Source organism: Hemiscyllium ocellatum, chromosome 17 (genome assembly GCF_020745735.1).
Source record: "Hemiscyllium ocellatum isolate sHemOce1 chromosome 17, sHemOce1.pat.X.cur, whole genome shotgun sequence".
Classification (NCBI taxonomy): Eukaryota; Metazoa; Chordata; class Chondrichthyes; order Orectolobiformes; family Hemiscylliidae; genus Hemiscyllium; species Hemiscyllium ocellatum.
The window spans coordinates 69,853,080-69,871,729 of record NC_083417.1 but is presented as its reverse complement, the minus strand read 5'-3'; positions in this window follow the sequence as shown (position 1 = coordinate 69,871,729).

Below are 18,650 nucleotides of genomic sequence, written 5' to 3'. Positions count from 1 at the left end.
TCACAACCTTTTGAATGAAGAAATGTTTCCTCATAGAACATAGAAAAATACAGAGCAGTACAGGCCCTTTGGCCCTCAATGTTGCGCCGATCCAAGCCCACCTAACCTACACTAGCCCACTATCCTCCATATGCCTATCCAATGCCCGTTTAAATGCCCATAAAGAGGGAGAATCCACCACTGCTACTGGCAGGGCATTCCATGAACTCACAACTCGCTGAGTAAAGAATCTACCCCTTACATCTGTCCTATACCTACCTCCCCTTAATTTAAAGCTATGTCCCCTCGTAATAGCTGACTCCATACATGGTAAAAGGTTCTCATGGTCACCCCTATCTAATCCCCTAATCATCTTGTACACCTCTATCAAGTCACCCCTAAACCTTCTTTTCTCCAATGAAAACAGCCCCAAGTGCCTCAGCCTTTCCTCATACGATCTTCCTACCATGCCAGGCAACATCCTGGTAAACCTCCTCTGCACCCGTTCCAGTGCCTCCACATCCTTCCTATAGTATGGCGAGCAAAACTGCACACAATACTCCAGATGCAGCTGCACCAGAGTCTTATACAACTGCAACATGACCTCAGGACTCCGGAACTCAATTCCTCTACCAATAAAAGCCAGTACGCCATATGCCTTCTGCACAGCACTATTTACCTGGGTGGCAACTTTCAGAGATCTGTGTACATGGACACCAAGATCCCTTTGCTCATCCACACTACCAAGTATCTGACCATTAGCCCAGTACTCCATCTTCTTGTTACTCTTACCAAAGTGAATCACTTCACACTTACCTACATTGAATTCCATTTGCTACTTTTCTGCCCAGCTCTGCAGCTTATCCATATCCCACTTCCTTCCTCACTGTCAACAACTCCACCGACTTTCGTATCATCCGCAAAACTTGCTCACCCAACCTTCTAGCCCCTCCTCCAGGTCATTTATAAAAATGACAAACAGCAATGGTCCCAAAACAGATCCTGCAGAACACCGCTAGTAACTGCACTCCAAGATGAACTTTACCATCAACTACTATCCTCTGTCTTCTTCCAGCCAGCCAATTCCTAATCCAAACCTCCAACTCATCCTCAATGCCATACCTCCGTATTTTTTGCAGTAGCCTACCATGGGGAACCTTATCAAATGCCTTACTAAAATTCATATACACCACATCTACCGCTTTACCCTCGTCCACCTCCTTAGTCACCTTCTCAAAGAATTCAGTAAGGTTTGTGAGGCATGACCTGCCCTTCACAAAACCATGCTGACTATCCTTGATCACATTACTCCTATCCAGATGTTCATAAATCCTATCCCTTAAAATTCTCTCTAAGACTTTGCCCACAACAGTGGTAAGACTCACTGGCCTATAGTTACTAGGGTTATCCCTACTCCCCTTCTTGAACAAGGGAACCACATTTGCTATCCTCCAGTCATCTGGCACTATTCCTGTAGACAATGAGGACATAAAAATCAAGGCCAATGGCTCTGCAATCTCCTCCCTTGCTTCCCAGAGAATCCTAGGATAAATGCCATCAGGCCCAGGCGACTTATCTATTTTCACCCTTTACAGAATTTCCAACACCTCTTCCCTACATATCTCAAAGCCATCCATTCTAATTAATTGTGACTCAATATTCACATCGGCAACAATGTCCTGTTCCTGAGTGAATACTGACGAAAAGTATTTATTCAATGTCTCTCCAATCTCTTCAGCCTCCATGCACAACTTCCCACTACTATCCTTGACTGGACCTATTCCTACCCTAGTCATTCTTTTATTCCTGACATACCTATAGTTAGCCTTTGGGTTTTCCCTAATCCTACCAACCAAGGACTTTTCATGTCCCCTCCTTGCTGCTCTTAGCTCTCTCTTTAGATCCTTCCTGGCTACCTTATAACTCTCAATCGCCACAATTGAACCTTCACGCCTCATCTTTACATAGGCTGCCCTCTTCCCTTTAACAAGGGATTCCAATTCCTTATTAAACCACGGCTCCCTCACATGACCCTTTCCTCCCTGCCTGACAGGTACATACTTATCAAGGACACTCAATAGCTGCTCTTTGATCAAGCTCCACATATCGATTGTGCCCTTCCCTTGAAGACTACTTTTCCAAGCCACGCCTCCTAAATAATGCCTCACCGCATCATAATTTTCTTGCCCCCAGAAATAACTCTTGCCCTGCAGTGCACACTTATCCCTCTCCATCACTAGAGTAAAAGTCACCGAATTGTGGTCACTGTCCCAAAGTGCTCACCTACCTCCAATTCTAACACCTGGCCTGGTTCGTTACCCAGAACCAAACCCAGTATGGCCTCACCTCTTGTTGGCCTGTCTACATATTGTGTCAGGAAACCCTCCTGCACACTTTGGACAAACACCGACCCATCTAACGTACTCGAGCTATAGCTTTCCCAGTCAATATCTGGAAAGTTAAAGTCCCCCATAACAACCACCCTATTATTTTCACTCTTCTCCTGGATCATCCTCGCAATCCTTTCTTCTATGTCTCTAGAACTATTAGGAGGCCTGTAGAAAACTCCTAACAGGGTGACCTCACCTTTCCTATTTCTAACCTTAGTCCAAACTACCTCAGATGGCGAGTCTTCATCCATCGTCCTTTCCACCGCTGTAATACTATCCTTGACAAGCAATGCCACACCTCCCCCTCTTTTACCTCCACCTCTGACCCTACATGTAAACCCTGGAACCTGCAACAGCCATTCCTGTCCCTGTTCTACCCATGTCTCCGTAATAGCCACAACATCGAAATCCCAGGTACCAACCCACGCTGCAAGTTCACCTACCTTATTTTGTATACTTCTCGCATTGAAGTATACACACTTCAAGTCACCTTCCTGTTTACAGGCACCCTCCTTCGAGATTGATGCCATGTTCCTAACCTCCCTCCACTCAAGATCCTGTACCCTAAAGCTACAGTCTAGGTTCCCATGCCCCTGCAGAGTTAGTTTAAACCCCCCCAAAGAGCACTAGCAAACCTCCCCCCAAGGATACTGGTGCCCCTCAGGTTCAGGTGTAGACCATCCTGTTTATAAAGGTCCCACCTTCCCTAAAAAGAACCCCAGCTATCCAGATACCAGAATCCCTCCCTCCTGCACCATCCCTGTAGCCACGCATTTAACTGTTCTCTCTCCCTATTCCTCAAATCTCTATCACGTGGCACGGGTAACAAACCAATGTTTGTTCTGGCTCTGAGCTTCCAACCTAGCTCCCTGAAAGCCTGCCTAACATCTTCATCCCTCTTCCTACCTATGTCGTTGGTGCCAATGTGGACCACGACTTCGGGCTGATCCCCCTCCCCCTTATGGACCCGGAAAACACGATCAGAGACATCACATACCCTTGCACCTGGGAGGCAACATACCAATCATGAGTCTCTCTCTCGCCCCTGCAATACCGCCTATCTGTACCCCGAACTATTGCTCTGCTCTTCTCCACCCTTCCCTTCAGAGCAACGGGGACAGGCTCCATGCCAGAGGCCTGAACGCCGAGAGAGTCATCTCAGGTTCATAAATTTCCTTGAGGGAAGGAAGTGCACTGTTCTTACCTGGTGTGGCCTAAATGTGATTCCAGATCTGCAGCAGTTGGGTTAACTTCTAACGTCCCCCTGAAATGGCCCGAGAAAGGCACTTAACAAATGTGATGCCCACATCCCATGGACACATATAAAAATTCTTCTAAACTCCAAATAAAGACACAAAAGTTTCATAGGTCAGCCCTTCATCCCAGGGATCAATTTAGTGAAATTTGTTGTCCAGCCTCCAAGCAAGTATACCCTTCCTTAACTGTGGACACCAAAACTACATACAGTACTCCAGGTCTGATTTCACCAAAGTGCTATACAATTGTAGCAAGATTCCTTTACTCTTATACACCAATGCCCACACAGTATTCCCAACAACATAACATTTACCTTACTAACTACTTGCTGTGTTTGCATGCCAACTTTCAGAATTCCTTCTATGAGCTCACCCAGCTCTGTCTGATCATCCACATTTACAAGTTGCACACATTTTACAAATATTTTGTTTTCTATTCTAATAACCAACATGAATAACTTCATACTTTCTCTCATACTCCATCTACCATCCCATTGCCCTCTCACGTAACCTGTCTATATCTCATTGCAGCAGCCGTTTTATGTCCTTATTACAAAATTAAAAATGCTGGAAATTTGAAATGGGTGGCACGGTGGCTCAGTGGTTGGTACTACTGCCCCACAACGCCAGGGACCTAGGTTCGATTCCCGCCTGTCTGTGTGGAGTTTGCACATTCTCCCTGTGTCTGCGTGGGTTTCCCTCCGGGTGCTCCGGTTTCCTCCCACAGTCACAAAGATGTGCAGATCAGGTAAATTAGCCAGGCTAAATTGCCGACAGTGTTCGCTGCATTAGTCAGAGGTAAATATAAGGTAGGGGAATGGGTTTGGGTGGGTTACTCTTTGGAGGGGTGGTGTGTACTTGTTGGGCCGAAGGGCCTGTTTCCACACTGTAGAGAATCTAATCTAATAACAGAAATTGCTGGAAAAATTCATCAGGTCTGGCAGCAATGTAGAAAAAGAAACAAGATTTAACATTTCAGTTCCAGTGACCCTTCTTCACAACAGATGTTCCATTTAATTCCATTTCTCCCTTTCTCTTTTTCCCTTTTTTCACTTTTCTGGATGAACTTTGCCTTCTTTTTCTCAGTTGGAATTATAAATTTAATTTCTGCTCCAGTTTTAATTTCTCTATCTTACTATCCTCAGTTTCTAATTCTAGATATTTCTGCATCCATTTTGCAATTGTTTTCTCGGGTGTAACTCCACTTCTAAGTGCCTAGCTTTCTCTTTTAATTCTTCCAAGGACAAGGTTTTTAGTTTTTCACAAGTTATTTTATCCTGCGTTTTGAAAGTATGAATATCACATCTTAGCATTTTAATCTCAGATAATCAATATTATAAAGTGTATAAGATCGTGAGAGGCATGATAGGGTCTTAGTCTTTTTCCCAGGGTTGGGGAACCGAGAATGAGAGGGCATCAGTTTAAGGTTAGAGGGGAAAGAATAGAAGGGAACCTGAAGGGCAACGTTTTTACACAGAGGGTGGTGCCCATGTGGATTGAGCTGCCAGCGGAAGTGGTTGACGCTGGTATAGTAACAATATTTAAAAGGCATTTGGACAAGTACATGGATTGAAATGGATTAGAAGGATATGGGCCAAGGGCAGGGAAGTGAGGTTAGTGTGGGTGGACATGTTGGTTGGCATGGATCAGATTGGGCCAAAGGGCCTTTGCCCATGCTGTAGGACTCTGTGACTCTATAAAACCCACAGACAAACATGGAAAATTCATTTCAAAGAGAGAATGCTCACAGACAGGAAGAATAAAGGCTCTGCCATTTAAAAGACTTAGATTCCTTGAGGTGTGGGAATCATATATTTTAACTTGAGACCACAGTTGTTTAATTATTGATAATTATTTAATTAATACATTGAATAGTTAATTATCCTCAACAATTCTTGTTTCCAATTCATCTTTCCTTCTTTCCGAGCTGCAGCTCAAGTTCAGCTCCTGAAATATAATTCAGTGTATATTCCTGAGCCTAGCTTCATTTGTTTCAAAGTTACTAACTGGCAGGCAAGCCGTTCTTCTCCCAAAGTCTGAAATTACTGTATAAGTGTGAATTAAAGCAGGAAATGCACATTGCTTGGTGCTGACTCAGTTGCCAGAATTCAACGTCTTTTGATAAAAATGGTAACTTCAGAGCAGACACTGGCTGGATCATCATTTATTTCTCATCCTAATTGCTCTTGAGAAGGTGGTGGTGAATGAGTGGCTTATTAGGCCATTTCAGGGTAGTTGGTAGTTGACCACATTGCTGTGGGTCTGGAGTACCAGGTAGGCCAGACCAGGTGAGGAAGGCAGATTTCTTTCCCAGAAGGATGTTTATGAACCAGATAGGTTTTTCTGACGATTAGCAGCAGTTCGTGGTCATCATTAATTTCTTAATTGACCTTCCCTCTTTCATAAGGTCAGAGGGGGGATGTTTGCTGATGATTACACAATGTTCAGCACCATTCGTGACATCTCAGATAATGACGCAGATCATATTCAAATGCTACAAGAGCTGGATAGTATCCAGGCTTGGGCTGATAAGTGGCAAGTAACATTCACGCCACACAAATGCCAAGCAATGACCATCATCAATAAGAGACAATCTAACCATCACCCCTTGACATTCAAAGGTGTTACTGTCATTGAATTCCCCACTATCAACATCCTGGGGATGCCATTGACCAACTGGACTCACCACGTAAAGACAGTCACTACAGGGAAAGGTCAGAGGCTAGGAACACTGCAGCGAGTATCTCACCTCCTGACTCCCCAAAGCATATCCACCACCTACAAGGTGTAAGTCAGGAGTGTGACGGAATACTCTCACTTGCCTGGATGGGTGCAGCTCCAACAACACTCAAGAAGCTTGATACCATCCAGGACAAAGCAGCCTGCTTGATTGGCACCACGTTCACAAACATCCATTCCTTCCACTGTCGATGTTCAGTAACAGCAGTGTGTTCTATCTATAAGATTCACTGCAGAAATTCTCCAGAGTCTGCACCTTCTAAACCCATGACCACTTTCATCTTGAAGGGGCAGATATGTGGGAAAACCACCTCTTGCACATTTCCCTCCAAGCCACTCACCCATTGACTTGGAAATATATCGCCATTCGTTCATTGTCACTGGGTCAAAATCATGGAATTCCCTCCTTAATGGCATTGTGAGTCAACTCACAGCAGGTGGACTGCAGTAGTTCAAGAAGTCAGCTCACCACCACTCTCAGGGGCAACTAGGGATGGCCCAGCCAGCGACACCCACATCCCACAAATGAATTTTTAAAATTCTAGATATTTATTGAATTCAAGTTCTTTGTCTGTCAATTGCCATGGCTGAATTCAAACCCAGCTCCCCAGAACATTAGCTAAATTTCTAGATTAATAATCTAGCAATAATACCACTAAGCCTTCACGTTCCAATGTTGTTCCACATGGATTCATGAAGCCTGCTTCAGTCTGTGAACTTACTGTTTGTTTCTTTTAAACACCATCCTAGTCAGTGAAAGATGGCAAGTATAATAATCAGATGATGGAAATTGAAATGTAATAGGTCACTTTTCTGTTATCATACCACAGTGTCCCACTGCTGCTACCCACCAAGATACTGAAACATGGTGGCTTCAGCCAGTGGTTCAGTGGCTATCATTGTCACATCCAAGCCAGGAGCTTTTTGGTTCAAATCTCACTCCAGAGACTCCAAATATTGAGGATGAGAAAACAATATACAAAAAACATGAATAGTTTGGGGAAGCGAGCTGGTGAGTAGAATTGTTTTACTCTTCCTTGGGATATCAGCATCTTTGACTAGATCAGCATTTGTTACTCATCTTTAATCACCCTTCAGAAAGTGCCAATAAACCTCTGTCATCCATGTGGTGTAGGCATACACAGCAATGTTAGAGAAATGTTATTTAATTAGGAAAGGCAAATTCTCAAAACAAAAATAAAGCAAATGGCTACACAATACATAGGAATCAAAGGGAGCAATGGATTGTTCACTGAAGCATGTGGTCGCAGTAAGGAATGGTAGATGATCAGTGGGAACTGTAAACACAAAAGTGGAAGGAAAATCGAGCATTGTTCTGCATGCAACATTTCTGGTTAAGTTACAGAAAGAATATCCTAGCACTGGAAGTAGTGTGATTGAACTGCTAACTAACTTTAAACACTTGGCTGTGAAGAACATTTAAAGGCTTGTTAATTTGGTGAAGATGAGGCTTGGGAGAGGTTTTATCCAAAATTCTCAAATAAGCTGAGAAACAGAACCCCAGTAATACATTCAACACTAACATAAGGTCTGGAGCCACTGTTTATTTTGAAAGGGAAAATTTAAATGGCTTCATGAATGTCTGATCAACGTATTGAACTTACTGTCAAGTAAAAACAGGTGGGGGATGAAAATATAGGTAAAATTGGATAGATATTTAAGGAGTATGTGATCGTGAATAATCCCAAAATCAATCGATCAATTGTTGGATCCAGGAACTAAACAACCCTGAATGTTAAGAGTTTAGTGTTTTATAATTTACCAACATATTTCTAACCGCTGCTGTCCAGGAAGTGGTGATTCAGCCCCCAGTAACAGCTGGTGCCATCTGGCAGGGCCTAGCAGAGGAGTCAGGTTGGGCACAATACCTCATCATCATTGCTGGCGTGGTTTTGATCATCTAAGTAGGAGAAACCAATTCCGGCCGGGGATTCCAGATATAGATGTCAGAGATAGGTTCATTACTCAGAGAGTAGTAAAGGTGTGGAATGCACTGCCAGCAACAGTAGTGGACCAACATTAAGGTCATTTAAATGGTCATTGGATAAGCATATGGAGTATAATGGAATAATGTAGGATAGGTGGGCTTTAGAATGGTTTATCAGGTCGGTGCAACATGAAGGGCTGAAGGGCCTGTATTGCGCTGCAATGTTCTATGTATGTTTTATGTACAGAACATTGGCCGCTTTATTCCAGCTGTACCAATTGATGTAGTGTACTGCTATCATCATTCACCTGGAAGTAGCACAGCAATGTTTTTCTGTACCTTTCTGTGTCTGATGTTCTGAGATTTCCTTTGATAAAGGAGAGATTTCAAACTGTATTTATTGAAGCATTGAATAATAGGAGAGGATTAGTTCTGTCACCAGACTACAGCCACAGGCAGGAGATAGGAGTTCCTTGTGCACATTATTTGCCAATTGATTAAATTCTTTTAGTGATTTTACATTTCAATGGCCTGGTTACCCAAGCTATCTCAAGCTGTCACGGTGTAGTGCTGATCCTGGGTAACTTGATGCCTTGAGTTGATAGCAGAGTGGAATCCCACTCCCTTTCTCAGTGTGAACACTGGGCCAAGAGTTGATATTTTAACCTCCATGTAAACATACAGGATTCTGTTGGTACATGGCAATGGGGAGGTTGACACAGACAAGTTGCTTGCCTTCCCCAGCTGGGTACAGTCCAGAATACCGGGAGTATAATTTAAGGATGAAGGAGGTGATCATTTCCTACTGATCTATGAATTTTTTTTACTCAATGGATTGTGAATCTTTGGAATTCTCTAAAGGCTCTGAGATTAGATTATCTACAGTGTGGAAACAGGCCCCTTTGACCCAACATGTCCACACTGACCCCCCAAAGAGTAACCCACCTCCCTCTGATTAATGCACCTAACACTATGGGCAATTTAGCATGGCCAATCCACCTAACGTGCATATCTTTGGACTGTGGAAGGAAGCCCACACAGACAGTCACCCGAGGCTGGAATCGAAGCCAGGTCCCTGGCGCTGTGAGGCAGCAGTGTTAGCCACTGAGCCACCGTGCTGCCTGTGTGGATGGTCCATCATTGTGTATATTAGAGGCCAGACAGATTTTTTCAGGCAATCATGGGCTATAGAAAGCATGCAAGAAGGTTTCTACCATGATCATATCTGAGGGGCAGGCAAGGCTCGAGAGTCCAGGCTCCAGATGTGCCTGGACATCGCAGAAAGATCATGTACACCTAGATGGCAACTCTCACCACATATCACAAGATGGTTTAGTGCATGAAGGGAGATGAGATATTTCAACATCAGTCAGTGGCGAAGTACAATTAAGCCATACAGTAGAGGGACGACATATGCTCAAAATCAAGGTCAGGAAGAGCAGCATCAGGGGAAAGGGCAGAAACTGGGGAGGAGGAAGGTGGGGGGATAAAAGCAGAAGCCTCAGTCACTCAGTGAAGAAAACAAAGAGATGGAAGAGGCTGTTGATTTGTAAAGGCTGATGATGAGCACAATCGATCAAAATCACAACAGCTTCTCAAACAGCAAGCACATGTAATATATCAATTGTTGGACCCAGGAATTAAACAACCCTGAATGGCAAGAGTTTAGTGTTTTGTAATTTACAAACATATTTCTGTCCGCTGCTGTCCAGGAAGTGGTGATTCAGCCCCAGTAAACAGCTGGTATCATCTGGCAGGGCCTAACAGAGGACTCAGTTTGGGCACAATACCTCATCATTGTCGGTGGCATGATTTTGATCACCCGAGTAGGAGAAACCAACTCCAGGCGGGGACTCCAGGTACAGCCACTTTATTCCAACTGTACAGATTGATGTAGAATGTGCTGCCATTGTCATTCACCTGGAAGTAACACACTGGAATCAGTGACCTGGATCTACAGGAACCAACTTCCCCATCACCATGACTCCACACTCCCTGACCCCTTCAGGCATGGGCTTCCACATTCACCATGGGACCCCCCCATCCCCCCTTCCCCCCTTCCGCCACAAGGTATCACATTACTTCTGGTGTACCCCACTACCCTTTTTTATTTAAATTGTTGAACTTGTTCACTGACCAATAAAAGATCATTTCCTTGGTTATTATTTAGAATTCTATCTGTTCGTGTCAAACTGAGAGGCACCTCACTGTTGGCCACCGTAGCTCACGGCCTCTGCGGAGCCTAGATTTCAGCTCTATTCCGTACCCAGAAAGGCCAGAGGGAATTTCCAGCAGCTGTGTGTCCCCCTCTCTTTCTGATACACTTGTGCACGTTCCCACACCTCATACCAAAACACCATTCTCACTTTCCCCATGGCCGAGTATAAATAAAACATAGAAAACAGGAGCAGGAGGCCAATCAGCCCTTTGAGCCTGGTCTGCCATTCAATATGATCATGGCTGATCATCCAACTCAGTCATCTTTCTCACTTCACCCCTGTACCCCTTAATTCCTTTAACCCCATGAACTACATCTGGCTCCTTTGGACAATGTACAATCCTGGATGGCAGTGAGCTAGACTAACCAGAGGATTGCACTTTCACCCCTAAGTTGTATCCAGGGAGGTGAACGGGGAGAGGAGAAGGACCCTGTTTTCCAATCAGGCACCACCTGAAGTTGGTAGGTGGGCACTGGGTCAGGACAGAACCAGGAACTCTAGCTGTTCCCTTCTTAACAGCCCAGGGGAGAGTTAAAGCTAACGCTGTTGTTCTGCCTGAGATTAGTGATCAGTGGATCTCAATCCTCACCCTTCAGTAAAGAAAATACTTAAACATGCAGAGGTGGGGATCCAAGATGGCGGCGACCCAGCAAGACTGAGTCCACAGTGCTCTACCCAAAACTTGGGAAAAGTGGGCTATCCACCCCCACCACACTCACTAAACCATTTATAATAGTTGTTAACCTTAAATAGTTACCTATTAGTACATTTAAATAGTCTAATACTAGCTGGAAAATGAGTAAAGGGAAGGGAACAGGCGGCTCTAAGAAAGCAGGGACCCCTCCCCCACCCTCTCCCTCTTCAGCTGCAACAAAGGTGTCTTCAGCTACTTCAGGAGATTTACCAATGAAGATGAGCTTTGAGGAGATGTTTGCCAGGTGGGAGGCGAAGATTGATGCTTTTATCGATGAGTCTCGGCAGAGCAGAGAAGCACTATCAGCCGAGCTGCAGAAGCAGGGCAGAGACATTCAGGAATTGGAGTGCCGAGTCAGAGAGGTGGAGTCGAAGGCCGCAGCCTCAGAGACTGCGATAAAATCAACAGCCGACCACATCCGTTTTCTCGAGAATCGAGTCCAGAACCTAGAAAACCACATTGATGACCTCGAAAATCGATGTCGTAGAAAAAATATTCGGTTGTTGGGCCTGCCCGAGCAGGAAGAGGGAGGCCAGCTGACAGCATTCTTAGAGCATTGGCTGCCACAACTTTTAAATCTGCATAATAGATCAGGCCAGGTAAGGGTAGAATGGGCCTACCGGGTCACAGTACGTGGGCCCGGCTCAACCCAGCGCCCACGCCCGGTCCTGTTCCAGCTGCAGAGCTATAGGGAGAGGCAGATGCTCCTGGAAGCCTCAAGAAATCTGGGAAAAGATCCCCAAGCTATGACCCACAAAGGATCCAGGATCATGCTGTTCCAGGACTTCTCCCCAGCTTTGGTCCGAAAGAGGAAGGCATTCGATGAGGCGAAGAAGCGTTTAAGGGACTTAAATATCCAGTACTCCTTACGATATCCAGCGACGCTACGCCTTAGCCACGAAGGATCCATATATAACTTCGGATCACCGGAGAAGGCTAAGGAATTCTTGGACTCTCTTAAATAAGCTGTAAGAGATTGTGGACGCTGGTCTGCCTTTCCCATTATTTTGGTTTACATCCCTTCATCTTTTCTTATCTTTCCCCCTATGTGTGTATGTATATATATATATGTTGGGGCGTTTGGTTAATGTTGGTGGGGGGAGGTGGTTACCTTATTCTATTTTACTTCTGTTTTTAGGAGCGGGGTTGTTTTTCTTTCCCCTGTTATTTTGTGGTATTATATTTAAGTATTACGTGTTGAGATTGTAATCTTATAGTTATATATGGTATTAATATTCCCAAATATATTTAGATGTGGGTGTGGGTGGGGGTGGGGTGTTCACTGTTAACTCTAGCTTTATATTATATTTGAATTCTCCTCATTTTATTGAGGAACACCTGGGTCAAGGGTGGGGCACTGGTTGGAAGAGGGTAAGATGGACTGTGGGAGAGGAAGTGACGCTCCCTGGGAACAAGGGAGAAAATCTCCAATTCGGAATGTTTTATATTTTTTATATTTAGAAAGAGTTTTTTGTTATATTGTTTTGAGTGTATCAGAGAATCTTTACTTTTGTAAATCTTGTATGCTCCATGCTCGGGATGTTCCAGATAGGGTTCCCCCTCCCGAGGGGTCTCGGATCTGTCCAGATGATTATGGCTGAACAGTCGGTTAAGTGGTGCACCTGGAATGTCAGGGGGAGTAATTCGCCAGTTAAAAGGAAGAAAATATTATCAAATCTTAAGAAGGAGAGAGTTGATATAGCTCTCCTACAGGAGACACACCTGTCGGATAAAGAACACTTAAAATTACGACAGGGCGGATTTGATCAGGCCTTTTTCTCCTCTTTTAATTCAAAAAGCAGGGGAGTCGTTATCCTTGTCCGGAAGAACTTCCCTTTGAAAATTCTAAATCAGATAAAAGACGAATCTGGACGATATATTTTGATTAAAGCCCTCATAAATGGAGAGGAATATGGGATCTTAAATGTATACTGCCCCCCGGCACACCCCTTTAAATTCATAACGGAAGCTTTTTCAAAACTGATGGCCTTTGGTGCCCGTCATACAATTATAGGGGGAGACTTTAATTGTATTATGGATCCGGAAATAGACAGGATTCCCAAGAGTGCCGCTGGAGTATCTCCCAGATCTAGACAACTGGCGGACCTGAATAAAGAATTAGGATTGGTAGATGTATGGAGATGTCTCCATCCACAGGGTAGAGATTTTTCTTTCTACTCTAATCCACATAAATGTCACACAAGAATTGATATGTTTTTTGCCCCATCGATTTTTCTAAACTCTATAGCAACCTGTAAAATAGGTACTATAGCAATCTCTGACCATGCCGCTGTATACATGGAAACTAAGGTAAAGAACAATGGGACATCTGCTCGGCATTGGCGTATGGACCCCTTCCTGATAAAAGATAGCAAATTTTTAAAGTACTTCTCCCAAGAACTTAAAACTTTTTTAGAAATTAATACTGGTACGGCTAGCAATCCGTCAATGATGTGGGAGACCATCAAAGCTTATGCACGAGGTTTGATCATTTCCTATTCAGCGACCCAGAGGAAAATGAAGGGAGAGCAACAGCGTCTGCTCGAAGCTCGCCTAAAAGCAGCCGAAACAGCATACGCTGATAGACCTTCTATCACAAAATTGCAGAGGATTACAGCTCTTAGGACAGCTTTAAACACCGCGCTTACTCAAACGGCTAAAAGGGAAATATTATTTGCGAAACAAAGATTATATGAATATGGCGACAAACCGGGTAGATACTTAGCATTTCTTGCAAAGAAAAAGAAAGCCCCTCAAACTATTCCGACCATCAAGGAAAGTACAGGTACCCTGACTCATGATCATAAAAAGATCAATGCGACCTTTAAAGAATTTTATTCTGAACTATATAGATCGCAGGATTGTGAAGATAGGATTAGGAGGATGCAGTCATTTTTTAAAAATTTGACCTTCCCGGGCCTGACTCCGGAACAGGTGTCGGCCCTAAATACCCCTTTAACAGTCCAAGAAATACTTGAGGCAATTAGGCAACTTCAGAGCGGAAAAGCACCGGGCCCGGATGGTTTCCAAGCTGAATTCTATAAAGAATTTACAGGAATATTGGTTGACCCACTTATGGATATGTATAATTTTGCGCATAGTCAGGTCTGTCTCCCGCCCACGCTGAAAGAAGCAAATATTTCTCTTATCCTCAAAAAAGGAAAAGACCCAGAAGATTGTGCATCTTACAGACCAATATCCTTACTAAATGTAGACTTTAAAATTCTCTCAAAAATGTTAGCACTAAGACTAGAAAGGGTACTGCCATATATTATAAAGGAGGACCAGACGGGATTTATTAAGGGCCGCAGATCATCCAATAATATCAGAAGGGTCTTGAATATGATCCAAGCCTGTCATCAGGGAAAGATACCAGGAGTAGTAATTTCATTGGATGCGGAAAAGGCATTTGATAGGGTTGAATGGTCATATTTATTTTACACATTGGAAAGGTTTGGCGTTGGACAGGTGTTTACCAAATGGGTTTCAACATTGTATAATGACCCCAAAGCAGCTGTTATTACTAATGGGTTAAGATCGGATGGCTTCAGTGTGGGTAGGGGCTGCCGTCAAGGATGTCCTCTCTCACCATTGTTGTTTACACTGATAATCGAACCATTAGCAGAAACCATCCGGACTGATCCTAATATAATGGCCCCGAGGATTGGTACAGGTAAACACAAAATTACCCTCTATGCAGATGACGTTCTCTTATTCCTCAGTAATCCTTTAATGTCAGTGCCTCGTCTAATTCAAGTTATTAATACATTTAGTGCATTCTCAGGCTATAAAATTAATTTTTCAAAATCGGAAGCCATGCCAATGGGTGGTCTGGCTATGATACCCCACTTAATGGACGGATCCCCTTTTCCCTTCCGTTGGTCCCTGGAGGGCTTCTTATATTTAGGTATTTTTATCACGCCAGTATTTGATCAGCTGTATAGGGCTAATTTTGTACAATTAATGGAAAGGATAAGGCAGGACCTCCAGCGATGGAGAGACCTTCCGATTTCCTGGCTAGGGAGAATAGCATTAATTAAAATGAATGTTCTACCCCGTCTCTTATATCCTATGAGAATGCTCCCGCTGATGCTGCCAAGGCTAGCCCTACGTAAATTATATGGCTGGTTGGGCTCCTTTATTTGGAACCATAGACGGCCCCTTATTAAGCTGAAGAAGCTACAGCTTCCACAGGCAAGGGGAGGACTGGACTTCCCAGACTTTAGGAAATATCAGTTAAGCTCCCTACTAAGTTACATAGCTGATTGGGTTTCATCTGATCCACAATCAATTTGGCTGGATATCGAAGCCTCCCAAGTAAAATACCCACTTATTAACCTTTTATTTTCAGATAAGAGGAAAATCATTACAGACCACTGTAAAAATCCCATAATATTAAACACAATTAAGGCCTGGAATATAATGCGGCAAAATGAGGGTAACTCACATAAAACATCCCCCCATGCACCAATAGTAGGCGCATGGGGATTCCAACCGGGGATTACAGATGCCACCTTTAAACTCTGGAGATCCAGGGGCATCTCATGCTTAGGGGACCTATTTAAAGATGGGATCCTGATGTCCTTTGAGCAGCTGCGTCTGAAATTCGGAATACCTAATGGGGATCTCTTTCGATACTTCCAAGTTCGAGATTATATACAGAGGAAGACTACATTAATAGATAGTCTTTATAAATCAGACAGAGAACGTAATGTCTTACGACCAGCGGGGGCATCCTCCGTTAGTACTATATACCATTTGCTACATGATGGAGTCTCAGGAGACATGGATGACCTGCTTAAAACATGGGAGCAGGACTTGGGGCTAGAAATCTCTGAGGACATGTGGAATGACATTTGGGAAAATGCTAGAAGAATTGCTATCTGTAACAGAACTCAGGCTATCCAACTAAAGATACTTCATAGGGCCCATATAGCTCCGGCTCGACTGGCAAAATTTAAGGCAGGAGCATCTCCAATGTGTCCCAAATGCAAAATAGAGGTGGGTACTCTTGTACATTGTCTGTGGACTTGTCAGAAAATCCGCAGATACTGGACTAAAGTGGCAAATACCCTGACAGAAATTTTAGGAACGGAAATTAGGGTGGACCCTGTATCTCTCCTTTTGGGCTTTTCGAACCTCTCATCTCTGGATATGCATGGGAAGAGACTATTTTCTATTCTCTCTTTCTGTGCAAGGAAAAATATTTTGGTGAACTGGGTGGCTGAGGGCCCCCCTGGACTTTCAAATTGGCACAGATTAATTATGGAATATATCCCCCTTGACTTCCTCACAAATATGGTGCACCGAAAGACTGAATTATTTTATAAAATATGGCAGCCCTTTTTGAATTATATAAATGCAGATATTTCGGCTATCCTAACAAGGGCTTTTATTTAGTGAAGATTTCAGACCGGGCTGCTCCGGGGCCCCTTGGGAGAGGAATCCTGCGCGAATACGGGTTTTATTATATTTGATGTTTATACATTCCGAGCATGTAAGAGACTTAGGTATACACTCTGGTTAGTTATAGGTTAGATTAGTAGAAAGTTGAGTTTTTTCTTTCTTTCTTTTATCGTTTCTTTTTTTTTCTTTTTTTGTTTTCTTTCTTTCTCTTTTCTTTGTTAAATTATGACTATTGTATATATGATTTAATTGTACATCAATGTTTGTATTTGAGAGTTTTGTTTATTTTTGTAAATTTGCAAAAATGTTAAATTTCAATAAAAATATCTACAAAAAAAAAACATGCAGAGGTTCATTTTCAGAGAGGTATCCTTGTAAGGAGCTGCACCCAGGCCCGTCATTCCGCCACAGAGTTTTTGACTGAGTTTCGCAGGGACATTACGAATCTGCAAAACCCACAAAACACTTTGGAACTCTGTCCTCAGCAGACGATCTGCAAGACCATGGAGAGGTGAGGAAGGTTTTATTGTCACATCTCCCTTTGGAAGGAGAGTCTCCCATAAAAAGTCTCTTGCCTGACCTCTCTTCTGTGGGTGTTAATTCTGTTGTTTCCTGGTGACTCTTTCCAGTAGGAGTCAGCTGATTGAGAACGCTAACGTATTAAAATAATTGAAGACTTGATTGCCCTTCTGGGGAAATCCTTGCACACAAGTTAGAACTGGACTTTCGAGAGCAAAATTAGGAAGGAATTCTTCCACTAACAGGTGATGAAAATCCTGAGACCACTCCCTGAAAAGGCAGTGACTGCTCTCTGGAGAACTGGAGAGACCAACAGAGCTGTGTTGGTTATGGCCATCGAGGAAAGGGGGTAAAGGTGGTGAGATCAAGTCAAGACGCAGATCAGCCATGAGTTGATGAATGGTGGTGCAGATTGGAGGGGCCGAATGGTCTCTTGTTCTTACAGGATTATGTACAGGAAATCTGGACACTTTTGACTTCCCTAGCCCAGGTGCCCTGAGGTGGACTGTTATATCCAAACTGAAAGGAGGGACCTAGAGAAAACCAACAGAACTGTTTGAAAATGTTGTTGAAGTCTGTTCAAGGGCAGTTTCTCCTCCTTCACTGGGAAAGAGACAGGGGCAGCTGACACAATACCCACTCTTAGATAATCTGCCTCTGCTCAGTAACTGCATTTCCACACCCAGCACAATGCTTGATCCACTACAGGCCTGTGTGCTCTCCTCTGTGATGTTCAACAACACAGTGAGAACTGTTCAATGATTATTCAAGGCCAAGTGATGCTGTTGAGTTGGAAATATCTACAAAGATAAGAAAGTCCTGACAGCCACACTGCCTGTCTCCACCTTACCAAGGGCATTCATGTGATATGTCCAGGCAACAGCAAATAAAGGGAATGGGGTGGTAACAGACACATCAGGATTTCTGTTACAGTCAATGTGGCAATTCTTATAATCTGTTAAATCAAGTTGTCCTTGAGATTTATGGCACAGACAGAAGCTCTTTAGCCCATTGCATGTGTAATATATACATGTGTATTTTTGAAATGCAGAGGATTTATGACTTTATGACTATTTCAGATAGTCTTACCCTTTCTCCTCAAATCCCCTCTAATCCTATTACTTACTTTTAAAAGATGATCCCAATTTATTACGCTCGATGCAAAGTGAAATAGATTCTATCACTCTTAGACCCCTCATAATTTTAGACACCTCAGTTACATCTGGTCTTATCTTCTTCTATTCCAAAGAAACCAACCCCTAACTGATAAAACATTTTCCAACCCTAGTAGTGTCCTGGTAAATCACCTCTGAACCGCCTCTTTTGTGATCACAACACCTTTAAGTTATGTATTGAGCTGTCGAAAGGTCAGACACACCTTACCCTAAGTTCATCACTTTGACCTTCAAACAGAGAGAATTCTCAGAACGGGAAACATAATACAGTATTCCGGTTGTAAGTGTACCCCAGAATTGTGCAGGTCATAGTATCACTTAGCTA